The 12,838-nt window shown below is 45.4% G+C and overlaps 1 pseudogene; it reads left to right on the plus strand.

The window, feature by feature from the left end:
• Nucleotides 1-5,504: 5,504 nt before the first annotated feature.
• Nucleotides 5,505-6,560, plus strand: LOC102490947 (eukaryotic translation initiation factor 3 subunit H pseudogene; annotated as a pseudogene).
• Nucleotides 6,561-12,838: the final 6,278 nt, after the last annotated feature.

Here is a 12,838-nt window from a genome sequence, read left to right on the forward strand (position 1 = left end):
TTTTTTTTTTTTGGAGAGCTTTTTGCTATAGGGCGCGTGTGCTCGCCAGACAGACTGAGAGAGACAAAGAGAAAGAAAGTGAGAAATCACCTCCCAGGGGGGATGGCCATGCCACAATCCCTTCTCCTCCATTCTCCTCTCGGGATCTTGGGCACGCACGCACATATGCCCGGCGTGAGTTTAAGCCACTGGGTCCGGGACTCGAACCGCAGTCGACTACGTGGGAGTCCAGCGACATAGCCATTATGCTAGCTGCTGGTTCCACAGATTGTTTTCTTAAAAGCACCACCTTTTTCAATTTTATCTGTCATGGGTAGAGCCTTTTTTTTTTTCCTTTAGGAGATAGAGGTAAAGGAAGATGCAGAGAAAATTTTTCGACAGGATCTCACTATGCCATGATCTTCATGCCCCACCCTCCCAATGAATTAGGATTCTAGGCGAATGCAACCACTCCCTGCATGCTCAGGTAGGCCCAGGAACCAAACCCAGGCTTCCCCTGTGGACTCCAGCCTCCAAAGATGCAGTGCTTGTTGTGCCTCCTCATGCCTGGGTCAGTGAGAGACCTTTTAAAAATGTTTTATTCCCTTCCCATCTTCTCAGGTAATTCTGTTAAAGCTAAGTTTTTCTACTTTTCATGACTCGGTTATCATTTTGCATATCAATTAATGCTCTGTGTTATAACATTGGAATGTCTTTAGGAACCACAATGTTGTTAAAAGCCATTATGTCTGCCAGAGTTGGCCGTAGTCCTTTTAAGTTTTCAAAGTCTTTTATCTATTTTTCTTCCTCCCTAGATTGTTAAGAAATTGTATTTATATGAAGAGAATAAAAACTCTTTTCCTTTCTTCCAGTTTTTGGCCTGCAGTGAATATAGAACCAGATCATGAGGTCTGCTAGGACTGTGTGTGAACTAATGTCAGTATGACAATCCGGGCACTATAAGGACAGTTAAAATGCCACAGAACTTCGACCATAAATATCCTGAACTTCATTCACAGGACAGACAGAGAATCAAGGAAAGCTTCTTGGAGAAGGAGGCAGTGGAACTCAATTTCAAAGATGGGCATACATCTCATTTTTACATCTTAACACTGAGCCGGTTCCCTGATATTGGGGTGTTTGGAGAGTGGGCAAGAATGGGGTCACTGGGGATGTGGACAGATAGGGTTGCTAGCCTTTACAAGCCCACAATGTTCATCTCCTTCCTCATTGGCCACCTCTGAGGCCCATTTTTAAGATCGTTCTGAGTCAAGTGTTTTTTATGATCCAGGACTTGCAACCTTCAAGGGGGACCGTCGGGCCAAACTGGGTTTGGTTACTTGTGACCTTGGCACACCTATAAGCTATTGGGGCCTGGTGGGTAAAAACTAGGCAGTGGCTTTGTTTACTGAGCCTTCACTGCACACCTAATGTGTGCTAAGCCCTGTCCTAGGCAGTGGAATACAGGACAAACAAACCCAGCCCTGAGGAGCAGAATGCTTACCACGCACCATCTGTCTGCTCTTGGGTAAGACAAAGTCCTCCCAAACGCACCCTCACTTACCTGAGCTCATTTTAAATTCTTTAAAAAAACAAACAAACATACAAAATACAAGTGACTGACAACCATTTGGTCTTTTGCAGAGATTTTTTTCTCAAGAGCTGAGGTGTCTGTTTCTCCACTTATTGCTAAAGTACGCAGTGTCTTAGTGAACTGTTTTCTTCCTGTGTTGTTTTTGTTTAGGAAAAAAAAAAAATAGGAAGAGCACATTGCCTTTCTTCCAACGATGGGCAGAGAGCATTTTGAACCCAACACTCTCTTCTTCCTTCTTCTCCACCTCTTCCCAAACCCCTTCGGCATTTTTCCCCTCCACCTCAGCTTCAGTCAGCCTGTATCAGGAGAACCAGGATGTGGCTGAAACTCGCCACTACCCGATTGCTGTAACAGTTTAAGTTTTGGATTTGCTTATTTGTTCTGGTTTTGTTTTTTTCCACAGTAATACCTGGGCATGGTGGAAAGGGAGCTTTGGAATCAAGTCTGGGACTCAAACTACAGATGGCCATGTGGAAGTCCAGCGACATAACCACCATGCCATCTGCTAGCCCTGGTCTGCAAATTTCTTAGGACTCTTGCAGTCAGACAGTGTTTTCAATTCCTGGGCAAGAACAGCTGCTCTTTACTGATTGCCTGCCGTGTACCTGGGCCTCTCAGAGGCCCTTCTCTCTATATGACTTTGATTGGTTTTCTTTTCTTGGTCTCATAAGGTAGGTCTCTGTTTTGATCTTCTCAGGTTGCACGGAGTACAGACAAATGCTGTCCCCACAGGCAGGGAGGGCTATGGTGATGATATACCGGAGGGGAAGAAACACAGGCAAACAGAACAGCCTCGAGATGATCGGACCCTAAGGAGAACCGAGCTGTCGGTCAGGAGTTCCCGGCGGCAGGTACGCATGCACTGTGTGTCCCTCAGTGACTCTGCCCAGTGCATGACCCAGTTTACCAGGGTCTCTACAGCATTCGCAGCGGCTCCTTGTTCATGCTCATCCCCCTCCACCTCACTCCACACACCTTCGCTCTGCCTCGTGGCCCCTACCTCCTCACATGCTCAGTCACTGCCCTCTCTGGGGCTGTCCCTCTCTGGCCAGAAGGTGCACGGCAGGGCTGCTGTGCTCAAGAGCCCTGGGACTGCTTGTCTTAGAGAGGAGCCACAGCTGGGCGGTCACTCTGCACACACCCTGCCCCGTCAGCAGCCCTTTCTATGGGTGAGGAAAAGGACCTGGGACAGTCGGCCTCAGTGAGCTGCAGAGCAGGCAGCAGACTTTCTCTGGAGTCTCCAACCCCACACGTGCCTCTGCTTTCTGTTTCTCTTCACCCACGCAGGACGCTGAGCCGGAAGGGCTCTCCTGACTCCACTGCATCTGCCCCCATCCTGATGTGAATGTGGTACCCCCATCAAAAGACCTCTCCGCCCCAAACACTCTCCCAGCCCCCAACCTGTGCTATCTCCTGGTGAATTAGTTACTGAGGGCCTGGTCTCCATGGTCAGATGAGTCCTGAGGCTCAGGACCAGGCTTATGGCTTTGGGACGAAGAGCTAAAGGCATGAAGGCCAGCTGGAGAGGCAGCCCCGTGTGGTCGCAGGTCAGAGTGGGCAGCCTGTGAGCTGGGGGGAGCGAGGCACTTCCAAGGTCTCCACTCTCCCCTTCTACCCAGGATCCCCAAGCTGGAGCTAATCCGGTTTTGCTGCCCCAGATTTGAACGCATGGTCAAACACATCACGTGCAGACAAGATTCAAAATCAGGACTGCCCTGGAAAATCCAAGACCCATTGTGGTGTTCAGGCTGGGTGTTGTGTGGTTGGGTGGAACTTCATTTGAGAGCGTCAGTCAACCACAGGTGGCTGGGGACCCAGGAAGGAGGTGGCTCTTGCAAAAAGATAAAGGCTGCTCTTGTGAGAGGCCTCTCCCGGGAGCAGGGGCCCCAACTGCTTCTCAGTTCCTGTGGTAAATTCGGCTTCATTTGTGAAGATCAAGGGAGGCAGTACCTGTCACCTCCTCCTTCTCCTCTTGTGTCCCCTCAGCCACCGAGGGTCTGCACAAGCTCTGATTTGTCCTCCCCTTCCCAGCTTGCCCCCTGTGTGCCGTGCCCAGCTCTTCCTCCCACTTCACAGATGGAGAAATGGAGGCCTTAGGGAAGTTAGAACACTTTCCAAGATCGTAGAGCAATTGTAGGAAACTGAACAGGATGAGCCTGAAAGTTCCGATCATGTAAGAATCGGTCAGTCAATCACATCGATCCCCGAGAAGATATTCTGCCGTGCGAGATGTATAGTGTGGGAATTGAAACGCAAAGAGCTGAACATTCTTGCTCAAGAAGTATGTGGTCTGCTTATGAAGGCAAAACAGGAAAGCAGAGAGTAAGCAGAGCCCGAGGCTCAGCCCAACAGCTGCCCTCCGGGCTGTGTGCCCTGGAAGGGGTTGGAAGATCCACCTTGTGAGCATTTGCACCAGATGCCATAAGGACTGTTGGAGACCCCAGGAGGGGAGATTCTCCAGGGTGGGCAAGCGAGAGAGGTCTTTAACATGGAGGCAACTGGCAATTGGGAGCAGCCGTGGGCTGTCGAGCCACTGATCACAGGAAGCAGGGACGTGGGCAGGTGAGCGGTCAGAGGAGCTGCAGGATGGACTATGGAGGGAGAGGCTGGAAAGGGGTCCTGTCCCCGCTCATAGACAATGCAGCGCTGATGGGGACGGCCCATAGCTGGGACTGAAGGGGACGTTACTTCTCCCCAAGCTGGGTCACTACACACACTCATGCTGCCACTGACAGCCTCTCCTTCACTGTACTCAGCCCAGGTGTAATTTAGCATTTCAGTGTGAGGTCACTGGGTACGCTTCTGTCCTCCCTCCCTCCTGGACTGACTGAATGCTTCACGAGGGCAGGAGTTGTGCCTCTTTTGCTCTCTCTCTCTCTCTCTCTCTCTCTCTTTTTTTTTTTGGAGAGGTTTTTGCCATAGGGCACGTACACTCGCCAGAAAGACAGAGAGAGACAGAGAAACAGAAAGCGAGAACTCACCCCCCAGGGGGGATGGCCATACCGCAATCCCTTCTCCTCCAGTCTCCTCTTGGGATGTTGGGCACGCACGCACATGCGCCCAGCGTGAGTTTAAGCCACTGAATCCGGGACTCGAACCGTGGTCAACTACATAGGAGTCTAGCGACATAGTCATTACGCCAGCTGCTGGTCCCCTCTTTTGCTCTCTTGTGTCACCAGCACTTAGTGGCTCTCCATAAATGATTAGTGAGTAAACAAAAGGGAAGGAAAGAGCGAGTGAGTGACTGATAGGCACACTTGGTGAAGGAGTTTATCATCACTTCCAGAGTTCAATCTCTAATTACACGGTGGATAAAATGACATGCTTCGCTTTCCTCTCTGTCTCTCTCACTCCAAAGGTAGAGTAGTGGTAGCACTTTATAGAAGGAGGAGGAGGAGGAAGAAAAGAAGAAGAGCATTCCTCTGGATATGTATGTCTTCTTCTTTTTTGTTTTTTCTTTCAGTTTCTGACCATGAGAATACACATGGCCATCAGAGGAATCTAAAGGTAGTGATGTCTGCTGTGGGAATGGAATGGAATGGGAATGGAAGCTCCCTTTACCATCTCTGAATATAAGACGCTCTAAGGGGAAACCAGCAGGAGGCATGGTGGTTAAGGTGTCTGGATCCCACATGGCCTACTGTGGTTAGAGTTCCGGACCCAGTGGCCTGAAAACATGGCAAGCACATGTGCATGAGTGCCCAAAATCCCAAGAGGAGAATGGATTGCAGCATGGCCACCTCCCTTGGAGGCTGATTTATCACTTTCCCCCTCTCTGTCTCTCTCTGATGAGTTGAGTATACATACCATATAACAAAAACTAAAAAAAAAAAAAAAAAAGAAAGAAAGAAAGAAAGAAAAAGAAAGAGAGAGAGAGAGAGAGAGATCTATACCTGAAAGAAACGTTATGATTTCTGGTCTGTCTGGAAAGATGGCGCCCCGCAAGGGAGGCACTGGCTCCACTGCTACTTCTTCGAGCTCCACCACTGGTGCGGCAGGGAAAGGCAAAGGCAAAGGTGGCTCCGGAGATTTGGCGGTGAAGCAAGTGCAGAGAGATGGCCTGGTGGTTTTCAAGAGAATCAAACATTATCAAGAAGAAGGACAAGGAACTGAAGTTGTTCAAGGGGGACTTCTGGGTCTGGCTGTAGAAGATCGACTTGAAGTTACCAACTGCTTTCCATCCCCCCAACATACAGAGGGTGATGGTGACTTTGATGAAGTGCAATATCAGACGGAGATGATGCAGAGCCTTCGCCAGGTCAACATTGATCATCTCCACGTGGGCTGGCACCAGTCCACGTATATGGGTCCCTCGTCACTCGGGCACTCCCGGACTCCCAGTTCAGTTACCAACACGCCAGTGAAGAATCTGCCGTTCTCATTTACAATCCCATAAAAACTGCCCAAGGGCCTCTCACTAAAGGCATACAGACCGCCTCCTAAACTGATGGAAGTTTGTAAAGAGGAGGATTTTTCCCCAGAAGCTTTGAAAAAGGCAAATATCACCTTTGAACACATGTTAGAAAAAATGCCGATTGTAATGAAAAATTCACATCTGATCAACGTCCCCATGTGGGAGCTCGAGAAGTCAGCTGTAGCAGATGCACATGAATTGCTCAGTCTTGCTAGCAGCAATCATTTGGGGAAGAATCTGCAGTTGTTGATGGACAGAGTGGATGAAATGAGCCAAGATATAGTTAAATATAACACATACAAGAGGAGTATTAGTAAACAGCAGCAGCAGAAACATCAGTATCAGCAGCGTTGCCAACAGGAGAATATGCAGCGCCAGAGTCGGGGCGAACCCCTGCTCCCTGAGGAGGACCTGTCCAAGCTCTTCATGCCACCCCAGCCCCTGCCAGGATGGAGTCACTGCTCATCGCAGGCCAGATTAGCACTTACTGCCAGAACATCAAGGAGTTCACTGCACAGAACCTAGGCAAACTCTTCATGGCCCAGGCTCTTCAAGAATACAACAACTAAGAAAAGGACGTCATCAGAAGAGGAGTTAACAAGGACTCTTGAGGTCCTATCAGGGAACTCTGGGGATAAATATATTTGCATATCGAAAAGCGCAGAGAATTCTTTCAGTGTCATTACCATCTTTGGCCATAATGCTGTCTTTCTAGCCAGTAGTAAAATAAAACGAAATCTTGACTGCTTGTTAAAAAAAAAAGTATGATTTCTATGGTAAACACAAGTTAAATTCAAAATAAAATAATATATGCTAAAATATATTAGGGGAGTTCTCTTAAGGAAGAGATAAAAGCATTCTGGAAGGTCTTAGAGAGGTGGGTATGAGCTGGTCCTGAAAGGAACTGAGACAATGACAGGCCAGGAGGAGACAAAAAATACACTCCAGACAAAGGAAAGAATTGAAGAAAAATACCAGCGTGTCACTGCGGAAGAGACCAAACTCCTGGCCATAAACATGAAACTTCAAAATACGCATACCCAGAATGTATTGGGGAAGGTTAAAGGGTATCTAGAACAGAGTGAAAATGCATGTAAACTCTTTAAAGTGATAATCACCATTGTAAAACTTGTGAAATGCTTGAAAACAGAAAGAAGAAACAAAGAATGGTGTAACAAAAACCCTGTCTTAATTGTTTACATTAAGAAAATTTTGTTATATTGTCCTATTTGCATCCGGCTTCTTTTTGTTTCAGAGAAACAAAATATTACAGATAAAACTTCAATACCTTTAACTACTCCCCCATTATCTCCCCAGGAGCAACTACTTTTAGAGATGCAAAGTTTATCCTTCCAGTTCATTGTAACTATTTTGTTTTTCTTTTTCTTTTCTTCTCCTTTTTTCTTTTTTCTTTTTCTTTTTTCTTTTTGGTTTTTACCATAGGGTGCATGTGCTCCCCGGAGGGAGAGAGAGACAGAGAGGGAAAGTGAGAAAACACCCCCCTTCCCCTCAAGGTAAATAGCCACACTGCAATCCCTTCTCCTGCATTCTCCTCTTGGGATTTTGGGTATGCACATGTGCGCGCACACACATAGTGTGATTTTCAAGCTGCCAGGTCTGGGACTCGAATCGTGGCCAGTCATGTGGGAGTCTAGCACCTTAACCACCACACCACCTGCTGGCCCTCATTGTAACTATTTTTACACATCAACTCATGCACACACAGACATTTTTGACTTTTATTCATCCCTTATGACCTTCCTGCCATTCTCATCTCCAGCCCTCACATTCCCCTGATCCTCCCCCAAAATATGTCGTCCTCCTTCCTTCAGAATAACTTTTGTACTTTTCTTTCTTCCATTCCTCCAAGTCCATTACATGTGCCTTCCCTCTATTTTGAGCTATTTAAATTCCACTATGATGTATTGAACCTGGCCTATGTGACTACCCATCTGTGTAAGTTGAATAGTCTCTATTCAATTAAGAGAAAGGCATGGGGCTAGGCGGTGGCGTGGTGGTTAAGGCTGCTGGATCTCACATGGCTGATGGTGCAGTTTGAGTCACAGACCTGGCGGCTTGAAAAACCCTCTGGGCATGTGTGTGTGGGGGGGTGTGTGTCCAAAATCTCAGAAAGTAAAATGGAGAAGAAAAGATTGTAGCATGACCATCCCCCTAAGGGATAATTTCTCACTTTCTCTCTCTCTTTCTGGCAAGTATGTGTGCCCTATAGCAAATTAAAGAGAAGAGAGAGAGAGACAGAGAGACATGTATTCTCTACTGTTCATTAAATCAGAGAATAACTGTTTAACTTATATCTGTCCTTATCATCTCATATGGCACAAGACTGGGCTTAAAATAGGACCTCAATAATTGCTTAACGGAATAAAGTTGTTCTGAAGAGTTTTGCTGTGTCATCAGAGGTTGATAAATTTCTCCCTTTATCTATGTTATAGTAAGATGCTGTCTTTAAAAAAGAATTATTTATCATTATTATTATTTTTTTTTTTTTAGTTTGCTACAGGTCTCATACACTCACCAGAGACAGACAAGAGAGGGAGAGAGGGAAAGTGAGAAAGCAAGCCACCAGGTCTGGGACACGAACTGCAGTCAGACATGTGGGAGTCTGGCCCATATAGTAACAGTCTTAACTTGGGGATCTACAGACCTCATAGGCTTTGTCAATAAAAGCATTTTTTTTTTTTAGAGGTTTTTCGCTATAGGGTGTGTGCGCTCGCCAGACAGACAGACATAGAGATAGAAAGTGAGAAATCACCCCCCAAGGGGGATGGTCACGCCGCAATCCCTTCTCCTCCATTCTCCTCTCGGGATCTTGGGCACACACGCACATGCGCCTGGTGTGAGTTTTAAGCCACCGAGTCCGGGACACGAACTGCGGTCAACTACGTGGGAGTCCAGCGACATAGCCATTACGCTAACTGCTGGTTCCCAATAAAAGCATATTTTAATATAATTGGATTCCTTTGTTATCTTACATTGCTTATTAATTTAGTCATTAAAAAGCATTTTTCTGAGAAGGAGTCCATGGGCCTCTCGAGACTGACAAAGGAATTCATAGTACCTAAACATGGCTAAGAATCTCTGTACCTTGGGAGCTAGCTGGGCTTGTTGCTGCCAAGAATAGAAATCACATTTCCTGGCCCAGCAGGCTGGTGTGGTGGTGAAGACTCTGGATTCCACATAGCTGACTGTGCAGTTTGAGTACCAGACCTGGAAGCTTGAAAATAATGCTGGGCAAGTGTGTGTTCATGCCCAAAATCCACAGAGGAAAATGGACGAGAAGGGATTATGGCATGGTCTTCCCTCTGAGGGGTGATTTCTCACTTTCACTTTGTCTCTCTTTCATTTCCCTGGTAAGTGCATGCCCCGACAGCAAAAACTAGAAAAGAAAGAAAAAGAAATCACGTTTCCCAGCCCATGCTAGCAAACGTGGTGTTACAAAATCAGCAATCTCCCCAGAGTCCTTAGAGAAAGGGCATATATATCCACTCTCTCTGAGAACAGAAACTGCAAATGGAAACGAAACAAGATAGCAGCCGGGACGGCCTGCCGCAGTCGGGACTGCAGACTTCTTAAATAAGAGGAGGGTATGAGCCTGTAGTTTACCTCAGCTACTGCTCTCTGTTACCTGCCATCAGGCCTAAAACAAGCTAATGTAATAGCCTTTCTAAAGATGAATTACAAATTGTGCTGTTTTTCTAAAGAGTTTTCAGAAATCATCCCTCGTTCTAGAGAAAGAATCATTTCCAACCTAGACAATGACTCTTCTAAGTGTTTAACACTGTATCTAGTCTTAAAACTAAAGAGAATTACTCAGAGTTTTCATTTTCGACAGGATTAATGAACTTGATAACTTTTTGAAACTATTTTTCAGCTACTTCTTTAGTCTACTTTGCTCTCCCCAAAAGCTAAAGTATATCTATGAATAGCCTGGCTTTGTGCCCACGAACTCTTAATTTATGATAGAGACTCTTTTAAGAATAAATCTTGAGACCAGCAGATGGTGTAGCGGTTATGTTGCTAGACTCCCACATGGCCAACCATGGTTCAAGTACTGGACCTGGTGGCTTGAAAATCACACCAGGCGCATGTGCATGCCTGTTCAAGATCCTGAGAAGAGAATGGAGGAGAAGGGATTGCGGCATGGCCATCCCTCCTGGTGGATGATTTCTCATTTTCCTTCTCACTGTCTCTGTCTCTTTCTCTCTCTCTGGCAAGTACACATGTCCTAAGGCAAAAATCTCTATTTAATAAAAAGGGGGACCAGCAGATGGCATAGTGATTGCATCAATGAACTCCCACTTAGTCAACTTTGGTTCGAGTTCCAGATCTGGCAGCTTAAAACTCATACCCAGTGCATGTGCATACGTGCCCAAAGTCCCAAGAGGGGAAGGGATTGTGGCATGGCCATTCTTCTGAGGGGTGATTTTTCACTTTCTGTCTCTCTGTGTCTCTGGCAAGTGCACATACCCTATAGCAAAAATATCTCTTTCAAAAAAAAGAATGTATCTTTAGAATTTAAAAAAGCAAATACTAAAGATTCTTTTGACAGGCAGGACCATTATATTATTTATGGGCATACCATCAATAACACACTCTTTTTTAAGATGCCGTGGTTACTTAAAGTTAGAGACTAGCAGGCCTTCTCCCCACCCCCCTGTCAAATTATGGTATCAGTGGGCCAACATATCATGAAAAGGTAAGTGACATACAACATAGGCCATAAGAATGATGCGATCAGCAAGAGATATGTAATTCTAAAGAGGGTGCAACTATAGTCCTGGGGAGAAGGATGGGTTATGAGAAAAGTAAAGAAGGGAAGACAACAATGAAGACTAGATCGATGAAAGCAATAGGTAGACCAGTTGGCTGGAAGGGAAGTTTCATTCAAATGACATTTTTATGAAATTTTTTTATTCCTCCAGGCAGAATTAATCTGTTCTACACCCTCCTCTTCCCTTTGTGAATGCTTCTAACACGACACATATCACGTAAGGGTGACATTTGTTATGTGGGCTTCTAAAATTCTGATGAATGAATGTCATTTCTGATGAATATACATATTGTATCTTTGGGTTTTGTTTTGTTTTTGCTTGTTTTAGAGAGATTTTTGCTGTAGAGGCTTGCCAGAAAGACAGAGACAGAAAGTGAGAAATCGCTCCCTGGGGGATAGCCATGCTGCAGTCCTTTCTCTTCCATTCTCCTCTCTGGACTTTGGGCACGCATGCACACATGCCTAGCGAGAGTTTTAGGCTACTAGGTCCAGAACTAGAATCACAACCTGCTACATGCGAGTCCAGCAACATAGCCATTATGCCATCTGCTGGTCCCTATACTGTATCTTTAAACAAAACATATCCACTTAATATTTTCTTTAAAATTACATAAATGAGTCATGTTTGTGGTAGAATGGCTTTAAAATATCTCAGTAAATATTTAAAAAGAAAGTTAAAATTCCCACTCCTAGTCCTAGCATCCATAAAAACATACCACTGTTAACATTTTAGTGTATGTCTACACAGTGACACAAATAGGTCTCATTTTTTTGAGTCTGGCCCATATACTCGAACCCAATTTCTCTGGAATGGCTGTTTTATTATTCATAAGGTGTAGAGAAGATATAAAAAGTTGAGTGTCCTGACTCCAGCTATCCGAACCTGGACCCAGAAGCTGAGGTAGGCAGCTGGTTGGTGAAGCTAGTCAAGTTCTGGTGCATCAAAGAAACTGTAACCACAGGAGCAGTTAGTGTTTTCCAGGTCCCAGCGCTTCTGAGTGCAGAGAATGGAGGAGACCTTCAGGGAGCTTGAAGAGTAAATCATCATGAGGCTCACAGGCAGCCACTGCTGAGGTTCTGTTGTGAAACGCTGTCATTTCATTGGTTTGCTTTATTTAAAACCATGAGTTGCAATTCACATTACGTAAAATTAACCAAGGTAAAGCGAACAATTCAGTGGCACTTAAAAATTCACCATGCTGCGTGTGCAAACACCAACTTATCTGGTTCCAAGATAATTCCACCACTCCCAGATACATTATTCCAGTAAGTTGTTTCTCCCCATTTGCCCCTCCCCGCAGCCCCTGGCAATCACCAATCTGTGTATATCTCTATGGAGTTATCTTTTCTAAATATTTCATGTAAATGGAATCAAACGACATGTGACCTTTTGTGTCTGGCTTCTTTCATTTAGCATAATACTTCTGAGATTCATCTACGTTGTGGTGTATACTAGTATTTTCTTTTTATGGCTGAAAGGTTTTCATCTTAGGTATACAACAAAATGTGTTTATTCATCCATTGATGGATGTTTGGGCTGGGCCCTTCACTTTTATCAAAGCCTCTGTAAAAGAAATATTTGCAGGTCTGGACATTTCTAGGCAGGGTTTTATAGATAAGGAACAGTGGTTTATTTGGGGTCACCATGTCAGGCTATATCATGCTCAGTTTGGGTGTGTCTAGTGCACTCAAGTGCCCCAGGAGCTATAAATGATAGAACCCAGACAAACTCAATATAATTATATTCCATAGCTGCTTTCCAACTTTGCAACAACTGTGTGAGACAAGCAGGACAGAAAAGATGATAATCTTTCTATGTAGTTTTTACTGATTGATTGAATGAAGGTAAGAAAAACAGGTACCCTCGAGTCTCACCCCATACTTACCAGCCTTCCAGCCAGCTAGGACCATAGGCAGATTCAGCAGGCTTAGGTCTACCTGGGATCTGAACCCAGAACCTTCATATATGACTCCAGCATCATGCAGTGGCACCCTCCCATCTGCACCACTGTGGCTGGACCCATTATTTCCATTTTATAGATGAGGAACTCGAATTCCA

Source organism: Tupaia chinensis, unplaced genomic scaffold, assembly GCF_000334495.1.
Source record: "Tupaia chinensis unplaced genomic scaffold, TupChi_1.0 Scaffold000532_1, whole genome shotgun sequence".
Classification (NCBI taxonomy): domain Eukaryota; kingdom Metazoa; phylum Chordata; class Mammalia; order Scandentia; family Tupaiidae; genus Tupaia; species Tupaia belangeri.